Source organism: Nelumbo nucifera, chromosome 1 (assembly GCF_055504915.1).
Source record: "Nelumbo nucifera cultivar China Antique chromosome 1, China Antique-T2T, whole genome shotgun sequence".
Taxonomy (NCBI): domain Eukaryota; kingdom Viridiplantae; phylum Streptophyta; class Magnoliopsida; order Proteales; family Nelumbonaceae; genus Nelumbo; species Nelumbo nucifera.
In genome coordinates, this window is record NC_142649.1 from 107,408,767 (window position 1) to 107,428,087 (window position 19,321).

The window sequence follows — 19,321 nt, forward strand, 5'->3', positions numbered from 1 at the left end:
GAATTTGGCTTGACTTAGTTCAAGCCTAACCCAACATATTATTATGATATACACATCTACATATTTGTATATTGTGTTAAATTTTACATATTTCTAATACACACGTGTGTGTGTGCACACGCGCACAAACACACACACAAGGCCCCAGGCGTATATGGATTTTCAAATTCATTCTTCCAAAGATATTGGGATATTATTAGCCCTAGCCTAACTCAAGTAAAAGAGTTTTTTTATTATGGGATTTTAAGGAAAGAGTTAAACAAAACATTTATAGCCCTTATTCCCAAATGTAAAAACCCAGAGGCTACAGCTAAATTCAGACCCATAAATATGTACAAGATAAGAGCTAAGATACCGGTAAATAGATTGAAGCCCACTCTACCAAAAATTATAAGGCTTTTGTCCCTAGTAGAATGATATTTGACAATGTACTCATCTCTCATGAAATGTTCCAAGCATAAAGAGAATTTCATGACCATCAAGCTAGATATGAGCAAAGATTATGATAGAATACAATGGAGTTTTGTTTAATCTGTTATGGAAAAGATGGGCTTTGGTTCTATTTTTATTGGTTGGGTTTGGCAATGCATTTCATATGTGTCCTATCAGGTCCTAGTTAATGGCAGTCCAAGTAAATGCTTCTTTCCCTCCAAAGGCTTAAGACAGGTTGACCCCCTACCACCCTACTTATTCTTATTATACTCGAAAGTTCTCTCCCTTGCTTTCCAAAATTTGCATTCCTCATGTTCTATTTCTAGAATTAAGATTAACTTCCATTGCTTGGCTATTACTCACTTGTTCTTTGTAGATGACTCATACATTTTCTTAAAAGCAAGCCTTGGAGAAGGAGTGATTCTAGAGGTGTTGAAGCAATATGAGCAGGCCTTAGACCAAAAGGCGAACATTCCAAATCTGAAGTCCTATTTAGCTCAAAGTTGTACCTAAATTCTAGAAAATAATGTCCAGAGTCATGGGAATTAAATCAGTGAACAAAATTTTGTGTGGTAGAATGAACTTCAATTATGGTAGCTAAAAATATGCTTTCTGTCATCTACTGGGAAGGAAGTCATGAGAAAATCAGTTCTCAATTTTGTTCTAATCTATGCTGTCATACTTCTGATTCCAAAAAGCATTTTTAAGTAGATGGCCGCAACCCAAAGGAAATTCTTAAGGGGAGTTTCAAATTCCCAAAGAAAAATCTGTTGGATTAGCTTGCAGAAGGTTTGCAAAAGTAAATTTAATGGGGGATTGGGATTAAAGGATCCCTAAGCCTTTAATCTAGTCCTTCTGGATAAGTTGGCTCAAAGATTCTATTCTAACAGACAAAGATTCTGAATGTAAGTGATAGAGAGAAAGTACCTTCGGTGAGAGAATTTTTGGACTATTAAACCTCCCTCAAATTGCTTTGGGGTTTCAAAAGCCTACTAGCAGGGAGAGACATTGTTAAGGAAGAAGTTTGCTAGAGAACTGCAAAAGGGGAGAACATTGATCTATGGGATGATCCCTGACTGCTAGGGTTTCTATCCTCCAAACCTTTGGGTCCTAGATTCAATTTGGATCTAGTAAAGTGGGTGGGTGACTTAATTAACTAGCAATCCCATTAAAGGAATATCACAAAAATCTTTGATCTATTTGACCTAGGAACTACTTCTCACATTTGTGCATTGAACCTTCCCGCTTCTATATGTGAAGATAAATTAATCTAGACCCCATATTCAAAAGATCGATTTTCTATAATGTCTGCATATCATGTGGCTCTGAATACAATATCTCCTCTTGAAGGAAAAACCATCTCACATTCCTTAACTGTTGTCCAATGGAAAAGAACTTAGAATTTAAAAATCCCCCCAAAATTAAAACATTTTATTTGGAAATGTTACTTAAATAGAATTATTAAACAAGTTTTATCCAAAAGAGGTATGAGGATCGATAATGCTAGCCCATTGTGTAAGGAATCTAATTAAAGTATTATGCATGTCATCTTCTTCTATGATCATGCTAGGGCTCCTTGGTTTGGGTGCAAACTGAACCTCATATTGATTGATAGAATGTTAACAAAATAGAATAACAAAAAAAACTAAATGATACATGTAGAGCCCATTCCCATGAACACCTCTTCTTCATCTTCTTGCTTTTGATTTCAAACCAAGTAGAATGTTCCCAAAGTTAGGATGATCAGTTATTAGTCCAGTCTCTTGTTTGTATACGTAAACTACACTTTTCTCCTTATGGATTCTCGAACATTAACTGATGATTTGTAGTATTTTGCAAAAGTTTCTTGTATTTTTCAAAAGAGCTTCTCACATACCCTAGTACTAGACTAGAGAGGCTAGAGTTAATTCTCCTTCTTTCACTATGCTCTCCCATTTGTCCCAATAATGGTTTAGTGAGTAAGAGTAGAACGGATGGGGGTTCTTTTCTTTTAGAATATAGCTAAACGGAGAGACCTTATCAACCTATTTAATAGGTAGTTCCCCCCATTAAAGAACTCCTATTATAATAGCTTAGAAAAATCAACCACCTCCCCTACTAGTTAAACCACTCTCCACTTATCCTCATCTACCTAAATCTAATTTTAAATTTAAAAATAGGATAAAGATAAGTCAATGAAAGATTTTAAGGCCTTATGGTTTTCACTTAACCAAATGAGAGTTTTTATAGGGAATCCCCATGACCACAACGATTGCCCATGAATTTATGGGCCCAACACTCTAACAATTTCCTACTTGGCCCGTGTGTGGTCAACAATGGAAGGACGCAACTTGATAGAGCTCATGGTGATTTTCAAACACACTTAGGTAATTACTTATGTAAACTCAGATTATGGTAGTCTCTCCTAAAAGTGGAGATTCCATCCATGCATCATGACGATTACACTTGTAACCCTCAATGTAGTGGATATATGTATACCGATCCTAGTTTTGTGCTTGTGTCTGTCTATAATAATGTGCATGCATTAGACAGTTGTGGATTGCAAGAATGGGAGAATCAATTATTGACACATGTCATCATGTTGAGTTTGTAAAAGAACTAGCAATTCCCATGTTTTTAACATGGCTCATAAACACATTAGGGGACAACCCCTTAGTCATCCAATCCACAATCATAAGTTCAGTTCTTATATGCTCAATGATGATTTTCCATTCTTGCACTTTGTCCCTCACTACTAAGTATTTTAAGTCAATATATTTACTTTGACTAATATTCTTGTTGTTCTCTGAAAATAACACACCTGCAGAATTATCACAGAACAACTTTATCAGTTTATCCACATAGTCGAGCACTAATAGGGATGCTCATGGTTCGGTTAATTATCCGAACCGTGAGTACATTTTTTGAATCGAATCGAACTGTTCATTTTTTAATTATCTGAACCAAAACCGAACCGATGCAACATGTTAACCAGTCAGCTAGTTAACCGATGGACCGGTTAACCGCAGTTCAGTTTTTCGGTTTTTTTAATACACTTGAAATAAAAAAAAAACGGAAAGCATTGAAGAATTTCCTAAATTTTTCATTAAGCATTTCTATTAACAGAAATTGTCAAGGACTAAAATTTGATCTTACTTGGTTTTTCAAAAATGTCTGTGCTATATTTTTATTTCCTTTCAGGAATATTTCATTAAAATCTTGTATGGGGTAGAGTGGAGAGGTAAGTGATGTTTTGGAGTATAGAAGCCTAGAAGGGAGTGATAAAATGAGAGATGTTTCATTTAACGAAAAGTTCAAGGGAGGGACTGATACCACAATGAGATTAGGCACATGGGTGTTTAGATGAGTGTGGGTTATGGAGAAGGGAGTTTTTGTAGGGAAAAAAGCAATTAAAACACTACACGCAAAGAGAATAGTTCAAGCAAATAATTACAACCACTTCCAATAGAGCTTTTAAACACAAATTTCATATAAGCCATTAACTCAAATGAAAAGACCGTCAAAGTTGACATCCTAAATAGAAAAAAGAAACCAAGAATAAGGTAATACCTTACATGGATATTGCTCCTTGCGGCAACCATGTGCTAACAAGCTTTGTCCCAACATATACACTATAAAATAAAAGAAACAAATGATGTAGCTAGACCCCAAATTACTACTGCAAATCTGCAATCAAGTAAGCAAAAAAAAGCAATATATGAAAACTAATCTATAGCTTCAGAAATCAAGACTCCAGAAAGATGAAAATGAAAACTTACCTCTAACACAAATCAACATTTGATCATTTGCCTATTAGAATGCAAGATATCTGGAGAGTGGAGACCCCTGCTGAATTCTTAATTGAAGAGGATCCTTGTCTGCATGGATTGGAAGCCAGGAAGCCATGCTAGTAGTGCCATAGAAGCCATAACAATTACACCAAAAACTCAAAAAGCATATCATACAAATGGACTAGATAAACCACGATGTCCCAAATCACAGTGGATTGCAAAAATGGCATGAGTACCTGTGCTATGGGTATTAATCCCCACCTAGTTGGGATAAATGCCATCAAACATGCGATGATATAAAAAAAAACTAGAAATGGGTGAATTCCAAAAAGGCAATTATCACAAGCATTGTAACTGTATTGACAAGGAGCTAGACCAGTCGATAGTATATATGCTCCTCTACAGCATATTTGTCTTGAGCATATGCTTTTACCATATAAGTTCTGACACCTACAACTATACCAATCCAAGAAAGCAAGTAAACAAAAATAGCAATGTTTCCAACTAGCTAGCTAGCTACTCATATAGTCATATTCATCATTCAGCTCTCAAGAGAAAAGAGAAATAAAAAAAAAACAAATAAAGAATGAAGTCAAAATATTATCTAAAAGAATAAAGAATGAACTCATATTCCTCATTGGTAGTCACAACCACAAGTCTACAAGGACCACAACTATAAAAAAGCAAGTTCATAGTTTCACACTTCACACTTCACAACCACAAACACAAATTCCATAACAAGTCAACCTCTTAATCATCAATGTTGACAAGAGGTTGCTCCTCGATCAAGGATACAATTTTTGCAATAAAAAGACAAATGCATATTAGAATTACTATAACAAAAATAAACATGAACAATAAAAACAAAATTGAAAAACACAAACTTTACCTAATTCCATATTTTCAAGCTCATCTAAACTCTCCTCTATATAAAGATAACCAGGTGACATTCACAACCAATTTTGTCCACAAATGATAGCTTCTACCATTCTCGGAGTTAGAGAACTATGAAATGAATCAAGCACAAATTGATAACTCTACATTTTGATGCCTTAAGGGCATCATTTAAGGGGTATTTTTTGCCTTAAAATAGTCAAAATGTACCATTTTCTTAGTTAAATTTAACATTGTGACCTCTGAGGGTCTTTGTGCAAATCTTGTGAAAAACTGGGGAGGTTTCATGGCTGAAATGCAGTTTTTGGGAAACTGGTGTGAAGCCTACCTAAGAGAGGGGGTGTTTTTGGGAAAAACTGAGCATAGGATGGCGCCTCCTATCTGCTAAACCTAGAATGGCACCCCTCCTACTGTATTAGCATGCTGCCATCTCCTTAGCAAACCCTAAGGCACCTCTTAATTCATTCTTTTCATCCTTAACAAACCCTAGCCGCCCCTAACTGCTAAATCCTCACCTTCCATCCCTTCTAATCTCCATCGTTCATTCTAGGGCACTCTCCTTTTAGCATTTTAACCCTAGGGAGCCACCTAAATTCTAATCTTCACCATTCAACCTTTAGCTAATAAATCTCAGCCCTACATAACATTGGGCTACCTCTCCTTCTCTTCTCAACCTTAAATCACATTAGAGCAATCGTAACCCTCCTTTCTAAACCCTAGGACACCCATATTTCTGCAAAAACCCCTTATTTCTCTCTAATTCCAGTTATATCCACCCTTATCTATAAAAAGGACCCCAAGGGCCCTGGAGAAGGGGTTAGTCAATTCACTCAGTTCACAAGGCTAAGGTTTCTTGAGGAGTTCAAGGGTTATAGAAGGGAAGGACGCCCAATTCTTCTAAGGAGGGGTTCCTGCAAGCTGTTCAACCAATCTCCAACTCCCGCCATTGGATCTGATCAACCACCTTTTATTTTCTTTATTTTCTTTTATGTATTTTTATTCCAGCACTCTTTTAGATTTAATTTCTATTCATTTTTTGTGCTTTGCAAATCTGAATTCGTCCGGTTCAAGGCTAAGGTGTCTCGTAGGGTTCGAGGGCTGAAGAAGGAAAGGACGCCCAAATCTTGTCAAGAGGGGTTCCTACAAGCTGTCAAGCCAATCTACAGCTACCGCCCCTAGATCCAAATTTTGGATCACTTTTATTTATTTCTTTTGTTGCTTTCAGTGCTCTTTTAATTTCTGAATTTTAATTATTGTCTTGTTTAATTCCGAACCTTTAATTTTAGTATTAATAAATTTTATTTTCTTATTTTCTTCAATTCCCAATTCCATTTTCTTTTTATTTTTCCGGAACAAAGAGAAATAATAATTTTTCCCTTGCTTCTCTGTGGGTTCAACACCTTCCTCACCACGTACTACATTGTTTAAGGTTATGTGAGAATTGGAAAAACTTATAAATTATTAAACTGATGTTCTGAAGTGGTTAATGACACACTTTTGGAGACACCAAGTTTTTGGTGCCGTTGCCGAGGAAGCAACAGAGAAAATTTTTTATTTGCTTTATCCAGATCTGTTTCATTATTTTTTTTTTATTTTCGCTTTATTACTTAATATGTTATCTCATTTTAATTCTTACTTCTCTTTGATTTTGCAAGACGAAATAGCAAAAGGTGAGGTACCAAAGCATTGTGGGACTACGGAAGAGAAAAGAAGAGAAGATTAATTGGATTGCCTTTCAGGTGTAGTCGTCCCATTGTATTTTTTATTTTTATTTATTTTTATTTTTTAGCTCTTTTTTTGGGTAGTATAGTGATTTTCAAATTTTTAATTAATTTTTTTCTAGATCTGATTTATTTTTTTTAGTATTATTTTTTTTCCGTTTTGTTTCTAGGTCTATTTTTCTTTCTTTATTTTAATTTCTTGTTCAAATTTCTATCCTATTAGGTTTGTGTTTTTCCTTTATTTCAGATAAAAAAACAGAAAAAAAAAATTGTTTTATTTTATTTTTTTATTGCCGCATAATTTTCTTTTGTTTATTTTATTTTTGGTTTAATTTTTAGAATATCAATTTTCTTGTTTGAATTTATTTTGGTAGTTGTTAATCTTTTTAGCATAATTATTTCTTCTATTTCTGTTTGTTATAGTCATTTGTTGCCTTATTTAATTTCCTTTTTTTAGGGGTCTGACTATGATATGGAAAACCATATCATATCTAAAACTTGTACTGTTGCCACGTATACAACAGTTACCGGGTTTATTTAAGTAACCAGTAATTGGCTTTTTATATGTTAATTAAAATTTAAAAGAGTTTTAACTTATTTGTTAACTGATTCTTATCTTCTTCCCAGTTCCCTCTTCTAGTCAAACTTCTCCTTTTGAAATCATAAATCCATAATGCCTTCAATCAGCATCAAAGAGGTTACTCATCTCCCTCACTCTGTATCACAGGTATATTCTTCTTCTTCTTCTTCTGGTCGAACTTCTTCTCCCTCACAAGAGGTTATTTGTCTCCCTCACTCTTCTGGTCGAACTTCTTCAATCAAACATCCGACAATTGTTCCCTCTCCCTTCTCAGTCAATTGAAATGGTCCATATGTCTGTTAAATTACAAATTACTGAATTGTGGAAATGTGAAGATGGATGTGAATATAGGAAAGAATCCCCAAAATACAAAAATGAAGAACAACAGCCCTGTCTGCAAGCCTTCTTGGTTGTTATTGACTGAACAACTTTGAAAGAGTAGCATCTAGAGAAAAATAGGACTAGGAAGATACTTTTAATATATACTTACATTGATCTTGCAACCTTTTGGGAGATGAAGCATTAGAATGCCACCAAAGGAGTCCTATTATTATCGCAATGGATACAACTTGGGTGACTCGTAAACAGCTTAAATATTCATGGCGCGTCTCTTTTAGACCTCTCCTGAAAAGAATTGAATACTGCTCCCACCAGGATGCTCCCCAATCTCTCGAATGTGACCTTCCTTGTATCTCTGGCTCACTATCAACCATCATAGGTTTCAGAAGCTTCTGTTTCTCTATGTTTGAAATCCTAGTTTCATAAGCACCTACAAGATACTGCAGAGAAGGCAAAATGCAGATATATTTGAAGGAATTCCATGAAAAAGTAAAAGAATCAAATAAGCAAACATAAGATTAGCCTTATGATCAATTTATAACCTCTTGGATGTTGGCACAACTCTTGTGGTTGTTGACACAACTCTTGATAGGTCATTTACTGATGGTTCTTTTGTTCCTGTTGGTCAGTTTGTTTGTTTCCCATCTTTACTTCCTTGTTTTCTTACCAAAACACACACAAAAGATTTATTAATTACATTTGTTTATAATTTCAATCTATTTTACCTAAAATTTAGACCACAAAGCTCAACAAAAAGATGAACTACACTAAAAAAATACCTTTAACCCTAACCAACCTGCCTGAACCCAACCCTAAATGTGTTTGGTTGAGCTTGGGTTTGTAAACTCAAATTTTACAGGTTATCTGGATCTTAACTACATTTGTATCCCATCTGATTATTAAATACATGATTTTGAAAACTAGACCTGACTAGATAGTCAGACTGGTTGACCCGACAATCGCTCATGGCTCAAGGTTCGATTTTGGACCCCAAAATTATCTGACTAGGCTTCAGACGGGATGGTCAGATCATTTGACCTGGGAACCAATGGCCAAAATGGTTTCATTTGTGGTCGGTTTTTTAAATCATGATTAAATAGATGAAAATTTTAGTTGTTTAATACCTAAATTTCAAAATAATAATCAAATGAGATGTCGAACATCATGTACTTTGGGTTAGGCTTCAGGAGACCGGATCTGCTCCTCACAGAGGACACCTCACATGCGCCTCACATGCACATCCTACCATGCATTGGGAACAACTCCTGTACTTTTAAGTTATTATTCACGGGAGATGTTCCCAACGCACGGTGGATATGCATGTGAGGCGCTAAGTGTGAGGGGCAGATCTCGTCTCAGGTTTCAGAGGAGTTCAGATTTGAACCTCACAGAATCGCCCTCACATTGTCCTTTACGTCTGTCAATGATACCCGAAAAATATATTTTTAATATATAATTTTATATAATTATATAATTATAATTTATATTTAAAAATTTTATATATTATATTTATATGAGTTTATATATAATAAATTCAGTATGTTATATTTTCATTACTTTATTGTATATAAAAGTTGAAAAGTAATTAATTTTTTGTATTTAAAAAAATAAAGCAGAGTCGGATTAAATCCGAATCCATTCTGAGTTTCTTAGGATTTGAAATCGAACCCGAGTCTTCAAATCCAATCAGGATCGAATGCATGCTTTCAATAATTGGATCAAACTCAGATTTTGTTGAATCCGATCCGATTACAGCCCTACTGTTCTCATAGCCTTTTGCAACGTGCATTGGGAACATCTCGGTACTTGTATGTAAGGGTGTCAATGGACTGGTTTTGGATTGGATCCCATCCAATCCAAAATCAATATGGATGGACCAACAAGACATATTGGATTGGACCAATTCGGTCCAAAATATTAATTAGATTGGATTAGACCTGGTCCATGCATAATAAATTTATATTGGACTGGGTTGGATTAAGCCAATATCTAGTCCATTTATATAAGATAAGAATATAGGCATCAATGGACCGGGTTTGGGTTGAAACTGATCTAAATCAAAACGAATTTGAACATATTGGACCGTCTAGACATTGAACTGGACCAGTCCAAAATGGTCCAAAATATTTATTGGATTGGATTGAACCTGGTCCATTTATGATGGACTCACATTGGACAGGATTGGATTGGACCAAATCCAGTCCAATTGACACCTCTACTTGTATGTTTTTTTTTTCATGGGGAGATATTCCTAATGCACGTCTGCAAGAGATTGTGAAGACAATGTGAGGATGGTCTTGTGAGGACCAAATCTGATGAAGGATGATTTGACCCGACCTATGAAACGGCGACATGTGGACACTGACTCAGCGTAAGCGACAGCTCAGCATTGTGGTCCAGTACAACTAAGTAATGGGTCCATAAGGTAGCTCGCTACACCGTAGCACACCAAAGGAGGAGCTCGCCACAACGCGAGCTCTGGGTTCCCCGAGCTACAACAAAAGGGATATTCCGAGGCAACTTTAACTTGTGAGCTAAGAAAACCGGCTCGCCCGAGCTCCCAAACAGACAAGTCATCCCGAGGACTAATTCTACTAAGGACACTCCTAAAGTATTCCGAGCTCGCTGCAAAGTAGCTCGCGAATGGGCCGCACGAGCATTCCTCAGGAAGCTTCTATCTGACAGGCCATACCAGTCAAACTGTCCACATCCCTTACTGACGGCGTAGTCCCTGTCCTTTCGACAGTCTGCACCAATGTCCCTCAGCAGGTGGAGGCATTTCTGTCACTTTGGAGATGTGTCACTCACCCGGGCAAGGAGTACGTCCCAACGGTCACCTACGCAGCCCTGGAAGGTAACAACTGTGGCAGGGGCCCTGTGGCGGTTATGCCCGATCTCATAAGAGCGCCACTATAAAAGCCCTCAGGGCAAAAAGGAAACTCTCTTTTTTTGAGACCTCTAATCTCTCGAATATAGTGATAAAGCGCGACCTGCACTCTTAGCCTCCGTTCTCCTTTTGCTTCTTGTATGCAATACTAACTTAAGCATCGGAGTATTCCCACCGGGTAAAATCCCCAGGAATCCTTCCTTTCATCTTCTCAGGTGTCGTCCGTTGCCAACCAAGAGCCAGTCAGCAGCCAGCTAGGAGTGCCCGGATCGTGCCGCATCAATTGGCGCCGTCTGTGGGAAACGCTTCAAAAAGCCTTTCTCTCTAAACTCTTTCAGTTCCTTCTTCTTCCTTGAAACAATCCAATGCTCATGGCTTCCTCTAGCAACGTCAGACGAAGCACAGAAATGGAAAACTCCAGGGAACAACCCCAGCTTTCTACTGTTTGTATCGGACAGTTCACCGTCCCCCTCCCAGCGGACGGAATCCCCAGCTTGAATGTGCCTCTCACAATGGCACCTGTCATCACCCCACTCTTCGCTACAGTCGGAACGACGTTCACCGAACCTTCGGTCGTGCCCCCAGCGGCCAGCCCGAACCAGCTGGAGCATCTGATGCAGTGCATGAGGGCCATGCATGCTCAAATGCAACTGTTCCAACAACTTCAGCTCTATCAACAGCACGTACTGCACCAGGTCTCCCAGTACCAGTATCAGCAGCAGTTCCCCCAGTTGCCCCAACCTCAACTTCAGCAGCCTTAGCTCCCGCCTCAGTGCCCAGCCTCGCAGCAAGCCAAATCTCGCCGCCAGAGCGAGCACTCCCCCCACTACAGACGGGAGAGACCGGCTACCCCAATCTCGCCGTGGGCGGACAGGTCGGGAGGGCCCCGGCTCGGCAGGTCTACGTCACCTCGACAGTCGAAGTTTTGAGCCTCGATCCTCAAAAACCGGTTCGAGATCCTAGCAACAGACTCCAAGCAGGACCCCTCTGTCCATAGCCACCACTAGCAGACCGGGCTACTCCCTTCGCAAACCATTTCGGACAGCGTAGAGGTGAGCAGCACGAACACCGAGCTCATCAAGAAGCAGAGGCGCCGCCGCCGAGCTCGCAGATCTGTCACCCGCGATTTGCCCGAGCTCATGGGCAAAGAAGAGGTAAGCTCGGCTAAAGCCAAAGCTCCCTTCCTCTCGGTTCCATACCCCCTATCTTCCGAACTCCTGGCAGTCCCGATGCCCAAGGATTTCAAGCCCCCCCTCTTGACAAATATGACGGGACATTCGACCCGAATGATCATGTAGATGCCTTTCAGTCACAGATGCACCCGGCGCGAGCCAGTGAGTCATGCATGTGCGTGGCCTTCTCCACTACTTTCAGGGGAGCAGCCCGCACGTGGTACCGGAACTTGGCACCCGGGTCGATAAGTAGTTGGGCGCAGTTCACACAAGCCTTCACGTCCCACTTTGTCACCAGCACACGGTGCCCACAAACTGAAGAAAGCATCTTCAGCGTAGCACAAAGAGAGGGAGAGTCCATCCGGAGCTATATCAAGCAGTATAACAACGCTTGTATGCAGATACCGCGCCTGGACCCCATCGTACGCCTTGCAGTAGCCAAAATGGGCATGAAGCACAAAGAGTTCAAGTGGCACATGGTCGTCAACCAACCCGCGACCATAACTGAGTTTCTGAAACTTGCGGATAAGTTCATAGCCACCGAAGAGGAGATCAACCAGAAGGGCGAGGGCGCACCCGAAAAAAGAAAGAGAGAAGGAGAACCTTCCAGTCAAGAGGACACCCGAGCTCCTGCATCGGATCGAGCTGATTACACCCCACTGAACGCGAAGCGGGCCAAAATCCTGATGGTGATCAAGGACGCCCCATACATGAAGTGGCCACCCCGTCTGAGGGGGAATCCAATGAAAGAAATAAGAACCTGTATTGCAGTTTCCACAAAGATCATGGTCACAGTACCGAGAGCTGTAAAACCTCCGCGATGAGATAGAGGAGCTCATCCATCGCGGATATCTGAGAAAATCTGTACAAAATAATAATAATAATAATAGTAATAGAACAGGTCGGCAAGGGGAGCACGGTAAAGATGCTCCCAAGTCCAGCAGCAGGCCGGCCGAACAACCACAGAGGCAGCCTCCAGAGGAGAGACCAGTTCGAGGGACCATCCACATGATAGTGGGAGGTTCGATCGTTGTGGGTTGCACTTCAGCTACAGCTCGGACGTTGGTTCGTGAGGTCACCCGGGAGGAGCAGAATCCCCCAAAGCGACCGAGAACGGAAGAGCCAATTTTCTTAACAGAAAACGATGCGCGAGGGGTCCATTAGCCCCATGACGACGCGCTCGTAATAAAGCTAAGAATCAACGACTTCGAGGTCAGGCGCATACTTGTCGACTCAGGCAGCTCGGCTGACATACTCTTCAAAGTTGCGTTTGACTAGCTCCAGTTGCGGAGAAGTGACCTGAAGCCTGCAGACACTCCTTTGGTAGGCTTCAGCAGAGAAGAAGTCCGGCCCCTTGGAAAAATAACAGTACCTGTAGAGATCGGCACATGGCCTTGTGTGGTCAGATTCGAACACAACTTCCTGGTGGTAGCGACCCCCTCTCCCTAGAATGCCATAGTAGATCGACTAATCACCCATGTCCTACGGGTGGTGGTCTCCACTTACCACTTGGCTATGAAGTTCCCAACAGACTTCGGTGTGGGAGTAGCGCGGGGCGACCAGCTCGAGTCCCGCAAGTGCTATGTTGCCGCCCTAAAGGGGAAAACCAAGGTGGCCGATGACCTTGAACTGGAACGACCCATGGAGCAAGGTGAAGGGCGAGCCGCGCCCACAGAAGAAACAGTCGCGGTCCCGACCTCGACAGCAAACACAGCTCGGACGCTTCAGATCGGCGCTTCCGTGCAGAAGCCCTTACAATTCGAACTGGTAAGTTTTTTTCTTCAAAATTTAGACATTTTTGCATGGTCCACGGCAGAGATGCCCTGTATAGACCCCAAACTCATAACTCATAAGCTGAACACTGACCCTGTAGTTAGGCCCGTTAGACAGAAGAAACGCAACCTAGCCCCGGAATGGTGGAAAGCGGTCGACGAAGAAGTCGAGAAGCTCCTCACAGCGGACTTCATAAGAGAAGTCCACTACCCGAGCTGGGTAGCCAACCCTGTCCTGGTAAAGAAGGCCAACGGCAAGTGGCGCATGTGCGTCGACTACACCAACCTGAACTGGGCTTGCCCGAAAGACTGCTTCTCGCTCCCCAGAATCGACCGTTTGGTGGGCGCGACCTCAGGGCATGAGTTGCTAAGTTTCTTGGACGCCTATTCGGGCTATAACCAGATCAAGATGGACCCGGCAGACGAAGAAAAGACTGCCTTCATCACGGAGTTCGGCCTATACTGTTACAAGGTTATGCCCTTCGGGTTGAAAAATGCAGGGGCAACCTTTCAAAGGCTTGTAAACAAGTTGTTTGCGTCGTTGATCGGCAGAAAAGTAGAATGCTATGTAGACGACATGGTCATCAAAACTCAGTTCTTGCATGAATTAATACAAGATTTGCATTCTGTTTTTGAAATTCTGCACAAGTTTATTATGAGACTAAACCCAAACAAGTGTGTGTTTGGTGTGACCTCAGGCAAGTTCCTAGGATACATCATTAACCGGCGCAGCATCGAGGCCAACCCGGATAAAGTTAAGGCCATTTTAGATATGAGACCACCTTAGAACTGTACCTCTTGGCGAGTGACGAAGTGGTCAGATCAGTACTAATAAAGAAAGTAGATCGGGTCCAATGACCCATCTATTATGTTAGTAAAGTAATGCAAGGAGCAGAAACGAGATACCTAGAGATGGAAAAGCTAGCATACACCTTGATAATCGCAGCTCGGAAGCTCCGCCCGTACTTCCCAGCTCATACTATTGTCGTCCTCACCAACAAACCTCTGAGGTAAGTATTGCTTAAGCCCGAGGTCTCCGGTCAGTTGACGAAGTGGGCCGTTGAGCTCAGCGAGTACGACCTCCAGTACAAGCCGCGAACTGCCATTAAGGCCCAAGCCTTAGCAAATTTCATAGTCGAATGCACATTCAGCTCCGAAGTCTCCAGGCCGGTTGAGCACAAAGCTCCCAGCTCGGGTGAGCCCGATGCTCCCAGGTCGGTCGAGTCCGAACCCCGTGAGGTAGCAGCCAGTGTGACATTTCTCCTAGCTCGGCCAACCGCAAGCTGGGATGAGGAGCCATGGATCCTTCACGTAGATGGCTCCTCAAACCAACAGGGCAGCGGTGTCGGAATAGTTCTGCACGGCCCAAGCGGTACAAAACTGGAATACGCGCTACACTTCCAGTTCACGGTGTCTAACAATGAAGCAGAGTATGAGGCGCTAATAGCTGGACTAGCCATAGCCAGAGAAGTAGAAGCAAAGCACATTGTTATCTGCAACGACTCCCAGCTCGTGGTTAACCAGGTCACGGTGATGAGTATGAAGCTGCTGAGCCAACCATGATTGCCTACTTGATCAAGGTTAGAGAGGCCCTGCTCGACTTCCGGTCACACTTCATCAGACAGATCCCTAGGTCGGAGAACGCTGAGGCCGATGCCCTGTCCAAGTTAGCCAGCACTAGCGACATCACCATGAGAACCGTGTACATAGAGGACCTGTCTCGGCCTAGCATTCTTAGGGGGGCAGAGGAGGTCACTCCCGTCGTTCAAACAGAGCTGAACTGGATTGACCCGCTCGCGAGCTTCCTGCTACACGGGACCCTCCCTACAGATCGCAATGCAGCCAGAAGGGTGCAGCGCCAGGCGGCCAAATACGTCATGATAGACAAGTGGCTATACTGGAGATCCTACACTCTCCCCTATCTCCGTTGCTTGCGGCCCACCGAAGCCAAACTCGTACTCCGCAACACTCATGAGGGTCTGTGCGGCGAACACTTGGGGGGTAGGGCCCTTGCCCAGAAAGCGCTTCAACAAGGGTATTATTGGCCAACAATGAAGGTAGATGCCATTGAACTCGTTAGAAAATGTGACAAATGCCAGAGACATGCCAATATTTACCACCAACCCGCTGCCGACCTCAAATATCTCACCAGTTTGTGGCCTTTTGCACAATGGGGCATCGATCTACTCGGGCCATTCTCGCCAGCAATGGGTGGAAGGAAGTTCTTAGTGGTAGCAGTGGACTATTTTACCAAGTGGGTAGAAGTCGAACCCCTCGTAACGATAACAGCCCGAAATGTCCAAAACCTCTTTTGGAAGAACATCGTATGCCGCTTTGGATTACCTCGGGTATTGATTTCCGACAACGGCAAATAGTTTGAAGACATCAAATTCCAAGACTGGTGCCAAGACATTGGGATCCAACAGAATTTCACTTCAGTTGTGCACCCTCAAGCAAACGGTCAGGCAGAAGTCACGAACAGAGCCATCCTCTGCGGACTAAAGGCATGGCTGGACCGAGCTAAAGGATTGTGGGCAGATGAACTACCCAGTGTCCTATGGGCCTATCGGACCACGGAGAAGACCGCCATGGGAGAAACACCATTCAATCTCACCTACGGCACCGAAGCAGTGATCCCCGCAGAGATCGAAGTACCTACGTTGCGCCTAGAAGCATACAGTGATCAAACAAACGAAGATGAGCTACGTACCAACCTCGACCTATTCGACGAAGTAAGGAACCTCGCGTACATTTGGACCGCAGCCTACCAGCAGAGAGTAGCTTGGTACTATTACGCCAGGGTCAAGAGGCGAAACCTCTGCGTTGGCGACCTGGCCCTTCGTAAAGTTATGGTACCTGAGCCCGGCGCTGGCAAGCTCGGGTCCAACTGGGAAGGTCCTTACCGAGTGAAACGAGTGCTCAGGGAAGGAACATACGAGCTCGAGACCCTCGAAGGGAAACAAGTACCTCGAGCATGGAATAATGTCAACCTAAGGCAATATTATCTGTAAGAATCGAGTAGGCCGAGCTAACATGACCTCGGCACAAGAAGACCCCAATTGCCACTTCGGCCTGGGAGAAATCTGAGAGTAGGCCACGAGCCACTCCCAAAGCCTAAGGGCCAGAATACCGAACTAATATGACCTCGGCAGAATAGGACCCGGCAGCCTCTATGGCATGGGCAAACTCCGCGAGTGGACCACGAGCCACTCCTTCAGCCCAAGGGCCAAAACACCGAGCTAACAAAGACCTCGGCGTGAAGAAAGACAGCCACTTCAGTGGCGAAGGCAAGGTATGAAATACCAAAGGCATAAGCAGCTCGGGTTCAAACCCTGAGAAGCATAGCTCGTCTCGATATGATTGGACGAACTGAGGAATAACCAACCAATGCTTAGTTCGGACATATGTAGTAATCACTTTGCGGTATACCACGGGCCTTAAACGTGACAAATCAGGATAACGCCTACCGAAGAGCCCTACTTCGGGTATGTAACTTTAATAGCTCAAATAATGAGATCGCTTTAGTAAAAATAAAGGGAGTTCATCATACTCAGAAGAAGGAAGGAACTTTCATTGTCAAAAACAAAAAAAAAGGAAAGCGGAAAAGGAAAATAACAAGTGCAGTAACCAAGCTAAACAGCTCGGGAAAGGTTTGATCATCACCGGGCACAACCGCCCAACCGAAAACTTGTGAAAGACCGGGTTTACGACACCCGAAAGCCACAGAAGCCCAGAGAAACGCCACCTCAAGGATCCGCCTCTTCATCCTCTAGAGAGTCAAGCTCCTCTTCATCCGCTTGGTCTTCTGTCTCAGGGGACAGACCTTTCATAGTAATGCCGTCGAGGTTGAGCCCAGAGAACTTCTTCCGAACCAGCCACAAGCAGAGCTTAAACCCTGAGCGGTACGAACCCGAACCATAATCCGCCTGAAGGTCATGAAATTCCTAGGAGTCTTTGAAATCTCAGACCGCTTTCTCTCGCTCAGCCTCCACCATCTGATCAAAGTTTCGGGTCCGATTCAGAAGAGTGGACTCCAAGTCCCGCACCTGCTGCCTGAGGAGCTCCCTCTCCCCCGCCATCCTCGATGATTCCTCCCTGTAACGTGCACTCTCTTCGGTAAGTCGAGCGATTTGATCCTCCTGGTCGTGGACGAGCAGCTCCTGAGACTCGCTCCCCTTGCGGGTGTGATGGAGCTCGCCCCGGATCCGGTCGAGCTCGACCTGGAGCTTCTGGTTGGTAGCCTGCTGGTCGATGGCGTCGACGCGATGGATGCACGTTTGGAGAGCCATGGCATGGATGGCGGAATTTACCTGTCGACGAAAAAGAAGATCAGAAAACAGCGGAAAAGGGCAAAACAAGAGAGAAAAAGGGAAAAAAGGCCACTCACCACCATGCAACGGGTAGAGGCGAACGCGGAGAGATCCCCAGGCTCCATGTTTCCCCACTGAGCAATCTCGTCATTATTATTTGCCTTCCAACTCCTCTAGCGAGCTACCAGATAATCATTTACCCCTTCCTAGTTTCCCATTGGGAACCGGGGGTATGGACGGGGCTGAAGGGGGTTAAAGGGTACCTCCCTCGGCTGAGGGAGCTCGTTTCCCCTAGGGTTAACCCCACTAGTCTCCTCAGGAGGGGCATCGGAACCTCGGGCAGAGGAGAGGGTAGGACCGGCTCGGTAGACCCGAACTCAGTGCTTCCCGAAGGAGGGGTCCGGTCGGGGCGCGTCCTCTTCACCTGGCATCTCTGGCTGCCTGAGAGAAGGCGGCGCGAATTGGCACTAGACATGATGGCTGCCAAAAAACCACAAGATATAAGTCCAACAAGAAACAAAATACATGTACACACAATAGTCACAAGGCACTACGCGACCTAAAAGGCCGACCTACCCGGGCTCAAGCCTGCCTGCACGAGCTTCTCCTCGGCCAAGTAGTCCGAGCAAAGGAAGCCTATCGATGCCCAGGACAACATCGTTTTCCGAATTTCAGGGTCCAGCTCGGCCCCGGGGTTCGGGATGGCGCCCCTCCAAGCAGTGGGAAAGGGCCACCCCTCAGGGTTACGGACCACAAAGTAGTCTCGCTTCCAGGCGGAAATCTTATTCGGCAGCTCGTACAAGAGCTTATAGCCGCAACGGGGAGAGAGGTAATAAAAGCGCCTCTCCGGAGGAACCCCAGGAGCAGCGTTCTTTATACAAAGGATAGAAACAAAAATATCAAGGTCCAAAGGAAGGCAATACTCGTGACACAGGGATATAGTCCCAACCATGTTTCAAACAGCGTTGGGATGAAGCTGGTCAATAGTGATGTTGAAGTGATTTAGCACCTCCACTATCAAGGGGTGCAGGGGGAGACGCAAGCCAGCCTCGAGCTGTTCTTGAAAGATTACTATATCGTTGGGACCATGCTCTCAGGGGAAGTTGCCAGTAGGGAGGCTGTAAACCAGGTCCCCAGGGAGGCGAAAGTAGCGGATCAGAGACCTGAGTCTCTCCGCTGTCATTAAGGAAGGGCGAAAGGTATCAGGCTCCCTCCCCATAGAAGTAGACACCATGTCGCCAGAGGCCTCCCGAGCCTCCGTGATCTGCTCCCAGGCTCCTCCCAATCTCAAAGGAGCATCATCATCCCGGATATCGCCCCTGTGATAGGTATGGCGTGGGTACCCAGACATGGCTGACGGCGATTGGGACTCACCAGAGTAGACGGAACGGAGCAGACTGAGGAACTCGAGTAGACTAGGCGAAGTACGCGACCTCAGAACCCA